We start from the raw sequence: 12,306 nt of genomic DNA, 5'->3' as shown, positions 1-12,306 counted from the left end.
AAGTATTTGTAAATAAAATCTGAATGAATGTATTCTATGGACTTCTTTCAGAATACCAAGCACCAACTTTCTTCTGCTTCAGTCTGTATTTTAACTCTATTTCTGGTTTGCTATCACTTGGAAGTTTGGTCAGCTTTCTCCAAATGGGAATTTTCTAAGGGAGAGCAGATTTTGGGTTCCATTGTGAAGGAGGAGAACTTTGGGAAACCTCATTGCATTGGTGTAAGCAGATGGAGAGAATCAGGATTCTTCTTAAGCTCCTGGGTCTATGCCCCTTTTTTGGTCTGTGCTTGCTCAGGGCTGTTCCAACCTTTGGGTTTAGGTGAAGGTGTAAGAGAAATTCAAAGAGATACAAACCCAGGAGATGGGGAATATTCAAATAATTGACTCAATCACAAATGCAGCTGATAATGTTCAACCTGTAAATGCCTGTTTGGTGCTGGATGCTGGGAATTGGTCGGGTTTCTCCCATAGCCTTGATTCCATCCCAGGCAGTACTAGGAGAGATGTCCTGCAGACACACAGGAACATGGCAAGAAATTGTCCTTTCAGAACCAGAAGGTGAAGGTGTGCTTGGAAGCTGTTGATTTCTTGCTTTCAGTTGCAGTGTGAATTTTCTGGATAAAATTAAAAAAATCTCATCTTCCAGTCCTCCACACAGGAATTTGCACTAAACAGCCAACACTTGCAGTCTGACCTATATGACATTGCTGTTAATTATGTATTATATATGCTGCTTTTCCTATTTTTCATTGTGAGGGGCCTCTTGGCTTCTCAGTTCATACGCATTACTCTCATTAACATTAATAAGAATTTAGGCATTGCAGAGTAGTTGTCAAGCTATTTTGATATCATTCCCCAATACTTACCAGAGTCATGTGCTCCAAATAAAGGCAGAGTGTCATTCTGGATACCAGGTGTACTTGGGATCCTGTTTCCTACAGAATTACACTCTGAAGCTGCTGGATCCAACCAGGATTCCATGGAGCTCTCTTACATGCTCAGGCCATTCTGATCCATCCAGAGAGCTGATGTGTTCATGCAACAAAGCTGTCACAGCCATCCTGCAGCTCAGAGTTCCACTTATCCCTTTTGTGGGAAGCTGGTCTCTTAACCAGTTTACTTTGTAATAAAAGGAGTAATAGCTATGTACAATTGAATTTCTCTGTTGTTTTTGTTAGTGCATCAAATTCTTCCCTGAAATAACCAGTTACAGTTCAGCTGAATGAAGGCTGTGAGTTCATTTTCATCATTGCATAATTATTTGCTTCAGACTTACCAAATCCTTTGTTGATTTTTAAATTTACATCATACTAAGCAGAAAATAATGCCATGCCCTGGAGCAGTGCAGAAACCATGATTAAGAGAAATAGCAGCCACTAAGAATGATGGTCATACACACAGGATTAAGGGCAGAATTTGACTTCCTATAGGTCAAGATTTACACAGACCACTTGGTCACTGGCCAGTTCTTAACTCATTTTGAGTGTCCTTTTTATTAGGATTGGAGAGCAGATTTAAAAGCTGTGTTAATGAAAAAAACAATTGACATGATTGAACCAGGCCCTAAATGCTTAGTGTCTGTTGGAATTAGATGAACAATTCCTGTATATTTTGCTACTGTAATGCAGGATTAATGTTTTCTGATCATGTTTTCATTACTTATTCTTTAAGAGCACTGGGACAATTTGAGTGAATCTTTGTATTTGTAATGGGTCCATCATGTGGGAAAAGATAAATGAACGTGATTCTTGCTATCCTTATTTGGAGAGATCAGGGATGGATTGGGAAACTCAAACAAAACCTGTGCAAAACTGGCTCTAGTTCAGACTGTATTTTCTACACTGCCTACAACTAATATGTTTGTATTTGATTTGGACACTTTGTATTGGTAGAAAGGAGTCAGGCATAAATGAGGCCAGCACTATTATTCAGTGTTATTAATGATGTTGTCTACTCTTAGTTCCTCAAAACTAGAAAACTAATAAATTTTACATATTGGAAAAAAAATCACAGATAAATCAAACAAATACATAAATTCTTTAAAGTATTTAATATGTGTTAAGAGGACAGGATGATGAATTCAATATTGAAAACCAATATCAAGTTTACAATTATGTACCATTTATCATCACTGATTGCACAGACAGAGTATTATTGTGGGGAACAGAATGATGCATAAACTAAAACCCTGATTGGTTTTCTAAAAAAAAACCCCAAGTTAAAATTCATGTTATGTCTGAGAAGCTTTGTTTTTCTTTTTCAGGCATTATTTTCAATAGTAATTGTTCATTCAGACACAAATGATGCATATTTAATTTCTTGGGCTTTGATATTAACAGTATAATAATTTTCCAGTGTTGATAACTTGTGCTTTTACAAACACTAGCAGGATTTGGTTTGCTGTTATTTTCTGAGGCCAAATTTCCCCTTTAAGAACAAAGAACACATGGAAAATGAAAAAGTGGAGAGGAACTGGTTTTGAATTGGACATGCAAGCAAATGAAAGCAGCAAAATGCTCTTGAAAGGTGAATGGACTTTGAAGAGAAAATGTGTACAAGTGGCTGGTTTTACTCAGCAGATCTTTTCAAAGGGTAAAATTCTGCCTCCCCAAAAGTCAACGGCAGAGCTCGCAGTGACTTCAGTGTTTTCAAACTCCTGTTGTCTGTGTGAAGGACATACCTGCTCACCTTTATGAAAGAGCTGCTCTTCTTTAAACTCCTGTCACCCCAGCTGAGCTCTGGGAGAGGGAAATGAATTCTTCTCTGGCTCACACTTTATCAGCAGAATTATTAAGCAGTTTTCTGTGCAGAGTCACTCTTGTAATACACTTCTGCTTTTTTTTTTTTTTTTTTTTCTCTTATTTTTTCAAATTCTTTTCTCATTTTCATGTTGATGCTCAGGTTTCTTGGGGATAACCAGATATCATTTCACCAAACTGAAGCTGTGCACTCATAACTGAGAGTTATTTTGTCCTTCAGAATCTCAACAACTCAATCTGATTTATGAAAGAATCTGGCCAAGCTTGAAGATTCAGCTGGAGTTTACAGAGTTATAACTCTAGTCTAGACTCATTGAGTCAACAATAATAAGAAAGAAACCAAACTGTCTTTTTATATGTCTTTTTTGTAAACTACACATTTTAAAAACAGAAGCACTGAACTAGAACAAGTGTGCTGCAATCTAGTCCTGAATGTCCTTAGAAGGGGGTTGCATTTAAATAGACACCAAGAAGAAATGAGTATTCCAGTAGTCTCTCTCAAATGGAGAAACATCCATAGCCACATTCATTGGCATTTACTGACATCTACGCCCCTGCAAGCAGACAACCACAGTGCAGAGAATGCCAGAACTTTCCATGGGAAATTACTAAGCTGGATGGGATTTTATATGAGCAAGAAGAGTGGGGCTGAATGTTCTGCCTCAAATATCTGTTAAAAGTCATACAGCAGAATGTAGCACCTTGGGTTTCATTGGTGTCCAGAGAACTCATAGTTTGACAGGCCACTTCTTTGGAAAGTTTTACAGAGAACACTGAAAGCCAGAGGAAAAAAAATTGTCGCAGCAGGCTTGCCTAATTCATTTTAAGCAGCCTGGTTTAGTCTCTATGCATTTCTTACCATTTAAAAAGGAAAATCAAGGATGCTAAATAGTTTCCCAAATGGAAACTGGTGACAAAACTGACTTCTAAACAATGGCATCAATATAGAGCAACTGGTGGTTTTTAATATTCTTAGACAAACAACAAAACCTAATTATCTTTATTTATTCAATAAATCAAATTCAAATTTGATCTATTGAATTGTATTAAATATTGAAAATTATTTAATAAATGAGCATGATTGCTAATTTATTATTGATATTCATCATTAAGATTTTGGTAAAAAATAATTTAAAACAGGTAGAGAAAGATAGTGAGGAATTCACCTCAGGTACCAGTACCACTGCAGATCCTGCTTAGGTTGCCTTAGTCATGGGTAATGAAGAAAAATAGCTTGTGGAGCCAGGGAGGGAGCAGAAGTGGGCCTGGAAAAGAGGTAGGGAAGGAGGAATCTCTCCAGCAGCCACTCCAGCACCCAGGGATTCTCCACTGCCCCATGCTGCTGGCTCAGGGGGCTGGTGCAAGGTCCCAGGAGTGCTGCAAACCAGCCCAGCCAGGCAAGGCAAGGCTGGGACCCTCGGGGCACGAGGGCAGTGCTGGACTGAAGGAGTTTTTTGGGAGGCTGGGAGGTTGCAGGGAGTCCCTTACAGAGCCAATGTACCAGTCCTGGCCCCTTTTTGAAACACTGCCATCACCTGCAGTCATGCGCTGGCATGTGACCAAGAAACACACAGTGCAGGACAAAGGATTTTGGCAGCCTCATATGGACATAAAATACTGTACAATGTGGGGATTCATCATATAGCTACGGTGACAAAAAAAGTTCTATTAATCCTTTTGGTCTGCTATCAAAAAGAGACTTGGTCTTATGTTTCTTACATACTAAGATGTTAAAAAAGCAGGATCACAGCCAACATTATTATTCTAATTAGAATATAATCACTAATAGTACCTAACACAAGTAGAACATTTCATCTTGAAAAGCCTGTGCAAGTGTAAGATTGCTGGCTAAGAGCTAAGTTAGTGCAGCTGTTCAAATCATCTGTCATAAGCCTTTTGGTCTAATGATTTTAATCATTATGCATTTGTAACTTCTGGTACATCTTTCAGGAAGAAAATGACAACCGTGGGGTGCGATTCACTCCCTGGCTGATGCCTCTCTGACCATGCAGCGGCACTGAGCCACCCGAGAGCAGCAGCGATGCAGTCGATGTGACAGCGCAAGGGCAGATGCTCTGGACGGTAGAGGATGCTAGAGAAGAGGTAAATTTTCCACGGCGCTTTTCCCCATTAGCATCCCCTGAACCTCGCGTGGCATCAGCTCGGGCCAGCGTCTCCCCGTGCAGGGCTGCTTTAGGCACTGCGAGCTGCGTGTGCCTGCCCGTGTGTGCCCGCTCCTCCAGCTGCGTGCGTGCCTCTACTTGCAAACCCGGCACCTTGAAATGGGTCCAGAAGTTTGCGTGATCTCCCTCTGAACACATCCGCGGAGTCTGAGAGGTCTCTGCTCGGGAGACCGCGGTGTTTCAGCCGCAGCAGGCAGGGAGCCGTGCTTTCTCCCATCTCCTGCCTCTGCTGAGCCACCAGGTGTTTCTGCCTCGGCTATAGTTTGCTTCCTCATTCCCACATGTTCGGGCGGCAACCTTGGGATGCCGGGGTGCCAGTCTGATTCTTTGTCCTTTTAGGCTACTGAATGTATTTTAATTGAATCGGGCAGAAAAAAAAAAGCCCCAAAACACATTCACAAAGCCTAAGGCATCAGGACTAGATCCCCTTTCCCCGACACAACAAACGGTTAAATAAATAACGAGATGCCAAACCAACCATTACCAAACGAATAAGCCAAAAATGAGCGTCAGCGCCGCAGGAAACGGGAAAGTTTCTGCGCTCTGAAGCTGGTACCGCACGTCAAAGCGACAATCCAGGGGGAGGGGAGCGGAGCGCAGCCTCAGCCCAGCGCCTGCGAGAGCCGGGGATGCGCTGGTGCGCCCAGCCCTGCATCCCGGAGCGACTGCCCGAGAGATGCTGCTGTGACTTGGTTCTGCGCCGGGAAAAGAGCGGCTCCGAGCCCCCACCCCCGTCTCCTCCCGCCCTCCTCTTCCTTCCCCTCCCCCGGGTCCTGCGGGGAGGCGGGTTTAAGGTGGGTCGTGTGGCCGCGGTAACTTTCCTAACAGAGCCAAAGAGGCGCCCGGAGTCCCCCGCAGCAGCATCGCCCGCCCGTCCTGGGCAGCGGCACCGGCGCGGTGCCCCCGTGCGAGCGGCCCCGGCTCGGCCGAGGCCGCTCGGGCTCCGCTCGCCCCTCCCGCCGCCGTCTCGCCGCAGCCCCGCGGAGCCGGACCCGGGTCCCACCAAGGTAGGTGCCAGTCGGGACAAGCGCTGGGCGCTGCCGGGGACGCGGCACCGGAGCCCCGTGCCTGCAGCTGCGGCTCCCACGCCCCGTTTGTTCCTGGCGCTGCTGTGGGACAAGGAGCATCCTCTACACCCCCGGCTGCGAGGGACGGAGCCCCTGCCCTGCTCCTCCTGGAACTGCCCAGGCAGCCAGGAAGAGCCGGGAGGAGGCAGTCTCTCTCCAGTCCCTTGCCTCAATCTTTGCATTCTCGTTGGTGCTTTTGGAAGTGCTGAGCTAGGAGATGTGTGCGTGGGTGAGATCTTACGGCTTTATTAGGACTCTCCCCTATCAACGCTTCTCTCAGAAGCCGCTTCCTGCCCCCCGCGTGGTTTACTGGGGTGTTGTATCGGCACGAACTTTCTTTTGATTGCGGGAGACGGATTTGGTCCCCTCGTGTCCCCGGCGTGTCCCCGTTCTCGGGCTGCCGCGCTGCGCGGGCGAGTGGACTCGGGCTGGCGCCTCGCTGCTGAGATTATAGTGGCTTCCCTGCCGGGGCTCTTGGTGGGAGAAGGTGCTTGGGGCAGGGAGAAGTTGTAGGATGCAGTGTGTAAGCGTCACCTGCGTTTTTAGAGCCTGGGAAGGGGGTGGAATCTCCCTCTCGCTGGTGCTACTCGCTGCTGCCAAACATTGCCTTCTTTCGCCTAGGCAGGACTCTGGCCACGCTGCCAGGTGGTTCCTAACAAAGAGACAAGTTTGGGAGTGTCAGGACATCAGCTCCCAAACGCAGCGCTCAGCGGCGCTCCGCAGGGACAGCGCGCAGTTCTGGTGGCTGTGTTTATCTCGGGGCACCTGATTGATCCAGAGGGGTGGACAGGGCATCAATAGTTGGGAAACAAGGCAGCCATCGCTCCTCGTTATCTGAATCTCCAGCCCGGTGATCACTGCACATTGGGCTTAGCCCGTCCTACCCCCCGGCAGGAAGAAAGTCCGGAGTTAACTCAAAGGAAGGCTACAACTCATGCCTTCATTATCCCCTCACTTAGAACAGAAGTATGTAACACATAAATTAGCCAGAATGGAGCAGCCTGTCTGCCTTCCACGACCTGTCAGATGGGGCAGATCCCAGCGCCTGTCATCCTCAGCCCTGTATTTTGGTAATAGAAATAGAAAGGTGATTGGACATTGGGTCTTAATTTCACATAATTGGGCTAAGGAAATCTGAGAAGATTTATGCTGGAATATCCAAGTCTGAGAATTCTTCCCATGCTTAGATGTCTCCTAGAGTCTATCCAGAGCTTGGTTGTCTCTCTTGCTCTTTGGACCTTCCTGCCATGTCTACTTTGTTATAAAACCCCACAAGTTTTCCTTCTCAGAGGAGTTAGTGCCTGCTGAATGGATTCTTTCAGGTGTATTGCCTTGATCATAGTGCTGCTAAACAAAGGTGACCAAACCAACTGAACAAGCCTCACGACAGGGCTGGATTTTAGCCAATCTTTTACAGAGCGTGGATCTGTTCTTGCTTATGAACAAGTTGATGTTCATGGGCCCTGCTCTGGAGCCTCTTAAAGTTGGATTGGGGCACCTGAAATTGTCTTTCATTAGGTTAATAAACCTTAATAAGCATGTGTGAAATACGTTTGCAAAATTAGTTTCAAGGCTTATTTGTCAGTAACAACCTCTGGAGGCTTCTTCAGTGCTCAAACTTGTGAGTTCAGTTTTATTGATGTTTCTTGTTGATACCTGAGTAAATTTGTTACTGAATTGCAAAAGTTTTATGGTCAAAGTGTTTCAACATATGAAACATTGAAAATGGTCATATGGCCGTGATCTGTTTTTCAAAACAGGGTCTCAGTGTTGTCTTTATTTCCAGTCATTCCCAGTCACCTACTTTATAAAATTCTGTAATTTTAGTTTAAAAACCCAAATTGGCTGATAATAAACACACACTATTAGGCTGCATTACATTGGTCCAGCTTTTTACTTATGAAAAAGGTCTAATTTGATCTCTTGGGTTTTTTTAAATTAAACATAAATTAATTGTCCAAAGAATCAAACAGAAGCCAACAGTCCCTTTTAAGAAGTCCCATATTTACTGTGAATGAGGCACTCAGCTATTTTCACTTTGAACAATCCATCGTGCTTTAAACTCCAGGCAGCAGAATTAATATTTAAGCAAATGCATACGGCAAAACTATAAATCACTAAAAACAATTATATTGGAGCTGTGAAAATACCTTTGAGTACAGTCTGAAATAGCATAAACTATTTTTCTCCAGCGTGATCACAATTCTTGCAAACCTTTTATCCTTGTATGTGAAATCATTGCTAATACTGTGTTCCTGCAAAGCATGTGCTTGGTTATTGTTTTCAAAACCACGTGGTTTGGGCTACTATTTAAATATAATATTTATGATACTACTTTGGTTGTTCAGCTTAAAAAGGGAAGTGCTGCATACCATTACATATTAAAAAGCTTCCGTGTAATTACTACTTTTTGCAGTACTGCTGTGCAAATCTCTGGGTCAGGAATTTAAATGGAGATTTTACAGGGTTCACAGTTACATTATATAAAAGCCATAAGTCTTCTAGAAACATGGGGGCTGCAGGCACTGGGGAGTGTGGAGTGTAGTGCCTGCACTGGTTTGTACCTTTTTCTTATCGCAGCATCTATGCTTGCCATTCCCTTTGTGTAATAGAGGTGCACAGAGTGTGGTGGGCTCCCTCAAACCATCATCTGTTGGCCCTCTTTGGGTCTGAATTACCTATTTACAGATTTATTGTCATCTTGTCATCTTATCCAAATATGTCTGTTTGGTTGCACCTTGCAGAGGAGTGCTGGGAGACATGGGAGGCACTTCCACTGCCCTCTCTGCCTTGCTTATCCATGCAAAGGAATCTGTGAGGCTGCCAGAGGCAGAGTCTGTTGCCAATTCAGAGCCAAAGGCCCTTCAGGGGTGGTGATGGACCTAAGACCACGCTGTAGATGCCTGTAGGATTCAGGTTTCATAATCCCCTTACATTCCTTAGGGTATCCTGCCCGGTCTCCAGTTCTGCTCCACCAGAATTCCGTTGTCCTGGGAGACACACACTGGATCTGGTGCCCAATGCAGATATCTTGGCTTTCTTCATATGTCTCAAATAGCACTTGGGATCCCTGTAAAGCCACAGCATCCTGCCCTGATTATCTCACATATTACAAAAAATGGCTAATATGTAAAACCCTGCATCAAAGAAATAGTTACAATTACCATTGTGAATAAATTACTTACCTCAGAAAGACTTGTTCAGATATTAATGGAAAAGAGAGAAAAATTTCCCCTTCATTGTTCTATGCCCTGCAGACTGACCATGCTGCCAGATCCACCTGTATGTTCCTTTGCACAAAACTGATTGAAACCTCAGTGGAGAAGTTCTGTATGTTAAAGAATGAGACATGAAAAACCTTGTAGAAAATTAAAAGAGCCAGTCTCAGAGGAGACAAATCCCAGACAGAATCAGTTAGAGATTGCCAGAAGAATTCAGCCGTATGACACTTCTCTGTGAATCCTGTGAGTAATGTACAATTGATGTGTGCAGGTAGAGAGGAGGAATTTTGTTCAAGAGTTTGTAGAATGTGACAATTACCTTATGAATTACAGATAAAGTACAAAATTCATGAAGAGACAATATCCCACACTGCTGTGAAGATCAGACTCAGTAGCTGTGAGAGTGGGCTGCAGCCCAGAGAATCTGAGGCATTCAGTCAAGATGACCAAACACAAGAATTCTTCAGGATGAGTGTGTTTACAAACACTTGTATCTGACCAGTAGAGCTCAGCCCTCCAGGCAGGTTCTTTAATCTGGCTGCTGCTCTAAAGGGAAGCTATTGAAATTTGCATGAAAGCTTCTTTCTGAGCGAGGCAGAGAGGTACAAGATGAAGGTCACCACTTAGCCCGCTCACAGAAATGCAGCAGGAATGAAGAGCTCACCCAACTCACACCAGATTGCAAAGGAGAGCAGAACTTTAGGGCTCACTTTTCCCTTTGCAGTAAGAACTAGCACTGAGAATTTCTCCCGGTACCAGCCTGAGAACAAAGGCTAATGAATTAATGAATAGGCACGAGGCTGAAATGAGATTCATTGCTAAACATGTGCTCTGCATGGAGGAGGAGTAAGGGAGAGTAACTGAGTGAAAATAGTTCTAACTATGTGCACTAACTTCACATAGTTCATTTTCTAGGTTTTTTTCACCAAAAACATTTTATAAAGACTAATAGTCATTCTGAAAAGTATTTTTAAAGGGTCAAAAAGGCACCATAAATCTTGCCAGAATATGACAGCTGACAGGTTTCCCAAGTGAGGAATTTGTAAACAAGTTTGTGTTGGGTTTTTTTTTTCTTGGTTTGTTTTATTTTTGGTTTTTATTCTTTTGATATTTAACTGGTAGATATGAGTGGAAATAGTTTCAGGTTTTCCTAAGCTCAGATATGCAGAAGTTTTACTTGGTCTTTTATCTTGGATTCCTTGTTAAGATCTAGATTTTTGCTAACTTCCCGCTTTATCACGAGTCTTTCAGAACACAATTTTTGCAAGGTTTATAGAGTGTTGTGGACACATGAAAATCTGATTTCTCTGGAACACAGATAGTAGGAAAAAGCTATAGAGAAATGATCAGGTGGAGTATTGGAATTCACAGTGGCCTCCTAAAGGGGCCAAACCAGGAAGGTAAATTAACAACTTTGAAGCTTTTAAAAGAGCTTTAAAGCTAAAGGATGTAACCTATTTCTGTAGATTGTAGGGATGGATAAGGCGTTTGGGACTATATGCTACTTTTTTTATATGTTTAAGTCTTTAACACTCACATCTGTTTTTGAAACAATTACTTGAATAGTAAAAACTATTATTTGGACATTGCTGTTTTAAGAGCCTTTAAAAACTTTGTAGAGATTTTGATACAAATATTTTCTTACCAGTGTAAAACACGGAGGTGCACTGATATAAATCCAGTATAAGCATGAGGAGAATCAAGTTCTTTATCATGCTTTTAAAACCTACCAAGTGAGGGAAGCATGGATGATTTGTAAGTAGTCAACTGGCATATGGTACCATTATGATAACATCATGTTCACAGCACTTTCCAGATTGATATACAACCTTTCTAAAATAAGCTCTGCAGAAAAATAAAGAAGAATGTAAAGTCATTTAGCAGCCAGCACGCTGTTGGCACAGCACAGGACACTGGGAGGTGACTTCTCTGACAGTGTGTCATGTGAGTTGTGCATCACAGTCCAGTACCTGCTGACAGGCAGTCCCTCCAGAAAAGTGCCCCTGCCCCCTGTGTGCTGGGGCTGATTCCTGCTCTCTGAATGCACCAGGAAATGCTGCTTTCATTTTCATTCCACAGCCCTGGCCAAGTCGTGGGGTTAGCACAAGCTATGGAATTTGTTTCTCAGGAGGAAGTGCAGAATTAAGCCCTTTGTTAGCAATGGAAAGAGAGAGGCTGGGGTTACCTGGGGATGGAGACTGAATTATCCTCTCGTTCTGGATGGAAATATCCAGACTGAGGTGGAAACTGTCTCGTTGACCTGCTGTGTCATTTACGATTCTCAAGGAACAGGAAAACCATAAATATTCTTAGAAGCAGGAGCCTTGACAAGACAAACTGCAGCAATGTTTCACTTTTCAAAGGGCTTTTATCTACTTGCTACAGCTAGCTTAATTCTGCTAAAGAATTAAGACAATAATACTTTATTGTAGCATAAATTTTACTTTTGTTTTCCTTTATTTAAATGCACAAGCTGTAAATATTATTTTAAAGAAGTGCTGGCTGAATAATTTGAACTTGTATTAACTTCTGTGCTTTAAAATGGATATGGCAAATCAAAACCACTGAAGTCATAACACCTACCATTCCTCAAACTGAGGAAAAATATCTGATATAGCAATGTTCTTCACCCCTTCTCCACTTCTACTCTCTTTTTCCATGCATATTCCACATAGGCATTTTATCAACCAAACAGGACCAGTCAGTTATTTTATAGACACAATTCAGGCATCAGAAAATGTCATTCTTGGTGTTCTTATGCAACGTTTTCTCCAAACACCTTGTGACCAGTCATGCCCTGAAACTCCAAGGAGAGAGGAGTTTTATGCTCGTATTTCTTTGTAAAGGATTGGGTTTTTGGAAGCTTGTTTTGGCAGGGGATGTCACCTTTAGGATGAATTGCCTTCTGGAAAAGACACCTGCCCCCTTCCTCCATGGAGGTCTAGGTAGTCCTTGGCAGTCTGCTGGTCCTGACCAGACCATACCAGGCATCCAACTTTTGTACTTCCATTTGGAGAGATGGATCCCATCCTTTCATAATAATGCCTGGTTTTCATTTTACTTGTGAAGAAAG

At 43.1% G+C, this 12,306-nt stretch overlaps 1 protein-coding gene across 11 annotated transcripts in view; it reads left to right on the top strand.

Annotated features, from left to right (window-relative positions):
- The first annotated feature begins 4,733 nt into the window (after positions 1-4,733).
- The window catches only part of MEGF11 (multiple EGF like domains 11), a 255,172-nt gene continuing 247,599 nt past the window's right edge, over positions 4,734-12,306 (top strand). For 6 of the 11 annotated variants that reach the window (XR_014957712.1, XM_085588997.1, XM_085588999.1 and 3 more), the window contains exon 1: positions 5,773-5,952. The gene's annotated coding sequence lies outside the window, so the exon portion shown is untranslated. Of the gene's footprint in view, positions 4,866-5,600; positions 5,953-12,306 lie in introns of those variants that run through there. The other 5 variants (XR_014957713.1, XM_021552638.3, XM_077785950.2 and 2 more) reach the window with 3 other exon arrangements.

Source organism: Lonchura striata, chromosome 10 (genome assembly GCF_050655825.1).
Source record: "Lonchura striata isolate lonStrDom1 chromosome 10, ASM5065582v1, whole genome shotgun sequence".
Taxonomy (NCBI): Eukaryota; Metazoa; Chordata; class Aves; order Passeriformes; family Estrildidae; genus Lonchura; species Lonchura striata.
This window is presented reverse-complemented; position numbering and strand designations above follow the sequence as displayed.